This window comes from Danio aesculapii, chromosome 7 (assembly GCF_903798145.1).
Source record: "Danio aesculapii chromosome 7, fDanAes4.1, whole genome shotgun sequence".
Taxonomy (NCBI): domain Eukaryota; kingdom Metazoa; phylum Chordata; class Actinopteri; order Cypriniformes; family Danionidae; genus Danio; species Danio aesculapii.
Genome location: NC_079441.1, coordinates 1,666,708 through 1,669,207, shown reverse-complemented (window position 1 = coordinate 1,669,207; position 2,500 = coordinate 1,666,708). Strand labels below are relative to the sequence as shown.

At 25.2% G+C, this 2,500-nt stretch overlaps 1 protein-coding gene across 1 annotated transcript in view; it reads right to left on the bottom strand.

Moving 5' to 3' along the window:
* Positions 1-2,500, bottom strand: part of LOC130231523 (solute carrier family 12 member 6-like) — a 55,686-nt gene that overhangs the window by 28,635 nt on the left and 24,551 nt on the right.

Genomic DNA, 2,500 nt, shown 5'->3' with positions numbered 1-2,500 from the left:
ATATTTATAGTGATAATATCGTAACATGATATGATATAATATCATAATATCGTACCATGATATAATAATATAATATTGTGATAATATTGTATCGCGACATGATAATATAGTATAACTATAGTATTGTATCGTAATGTAATAAACCGATAATATGGTATTGCATTTTGATACATTAATATATCGTATTGTGAAATAATAAAAAATCATAATAATGCCGTATCGTGATTTAATAAGATGATATTGTGATAATATCCTTTTGTGTTATAATAATATAGTATAATGATAATATTGTATTGCGATTTATTAACATAATATCACAATATCGTATCATGATATAATAACCATGATAATATCGTTTCGTGATATAATATAATATTGTGATGACATGGCATTGTGATATCATAACAATATTGTGATAAGGCATTCTAATATTATGTCACGATAATAGCGTATCGTGATATAAAATAACATTATTATAATAACGTATCATAATATCATGATAATATTGTATCGTGATATAATAATATAACCATGATAATATCGTATCGTTATGTAATATCATGATATTATTGTATCATGTAATAATAATATGATATCGTAATACTATCTTATCGTGATATAATAATATAATATCGTAATAACATGGCATTGTGATATAATAACTATATTGTGATAATAAGGCATTGTAATATTATATCACGATAATAGAATATCGTAATATAAAATAACATTATATTAATAACATATCATAATATCATGATACTATCGTATCGTGATATAATAATATAACCAAGATAATATCGTGTCGTAATATAATATCATAATATTATTGTATCATGTAATAAAAATATATCGTAATACTATCTTATCATGATTTTATAATATAATTTCATGATAACAGGGCATCGTAATATAAGAATATTGTGATAATAAGACATCGTAATACAATATCATGATAATCTCGTATCATGAAATAAAATAACATCATGATAATAATGTATCATAAGATAACATCATGATAATATTGTATCTTGATATAATAATATAACCATGATAATATTGTATCGTAATATAACATCATGATATTATTGTATCATGTTACAATAATAGAATATAGTAATACTATTGTATCATGATATGATAATATAATATCGTGATAACATGGCATTGTGATATAATAACAATATTATGATAATATGGCATCGTGATAAAATATGATAATATCGTATCATGATATAATAATATAACATCATGATAATTGTTGTGATTGCCAGTGGAGTTGTCTCTGCTGGCGATCACTTCCTGTAGTTTGTGCCGATTGCCAGCGGGGTTTCCTATATGGGAAATTACCGCAAAGCGAACTCCAACTCCCAGAAAACCCTGCGCTCATCAACACTGATAACAGCTGATAATAATCTGAACACTTGCACACACACACTATATATGCACCTCATGTTGACTCATTCAGGGCCGAGTCTTGTTTTATCCGCAAAATTTACAAAGCGGTTTCCTGGTTTGTCTTCCCGTGTTTTGATCCTCGCCTTGTAAGTTTGTTCATCCCTGTCTGCCGCCTGTCTTTTGATCATCTGCCTGTGTTTATGACTACGATTCTGGACTGTCTGTATAAACCTGTTTGCCCCTGTATTGACCATTGCTTTACTGACCTTCCTATTAAAACCTGCATTTGGATCCGCAAGTCTGCTCTCAGCGTTCCCTTAATATAATATCATGATATTATTGTATCATGTTATAATAATATAATATTGTAAAAGTATCATATCGTGATATAATAAAACACTATTTCGATAATTTGGCATCGTAATATAATAATACAATATTGTCATAATACTGTCTCATGATATAGTAATATAACCATAATAATATTGTATTGTGATATAATAACAATATTGTGATAATATCGTATCGTAATATAATATCATGATATTATTGTATCATGTTATAATAATATAATATTGTAAAAGTATTGTATCGTGATATAATAAAACAATATTTCGATATTATGACATCATAATATAATAATACAATACTGTCATAATACCGTATCATGATATAGTAATATAACCATTATAATATTGTATTGTGATATAATAACAATATTGTGATAATATTGTATCGTAATATAATATCATGATATTATTGAATCATGTTATAATAATATAATATTGTAAAAGTATCATATCGTGAAATAATAAAACACTATTTCGATAATTTGACATCGTAATATAATAATACAATATTACAATAATACCGTATCATGATATAGTAATCTAACCATAATAATATTGTATTGTGATATAATAACAATATTGTGATAATATGGCATCGTAATATAATATCATGATAATATCGTATCGTGATATTATAATAAAACATCATGATAATATTGTATCGTAATATAATATCATGTATTATCATATTGTGATATAATATTGTGATAACATGGCATCATGATATAATGACATAATATTGTGATATAATG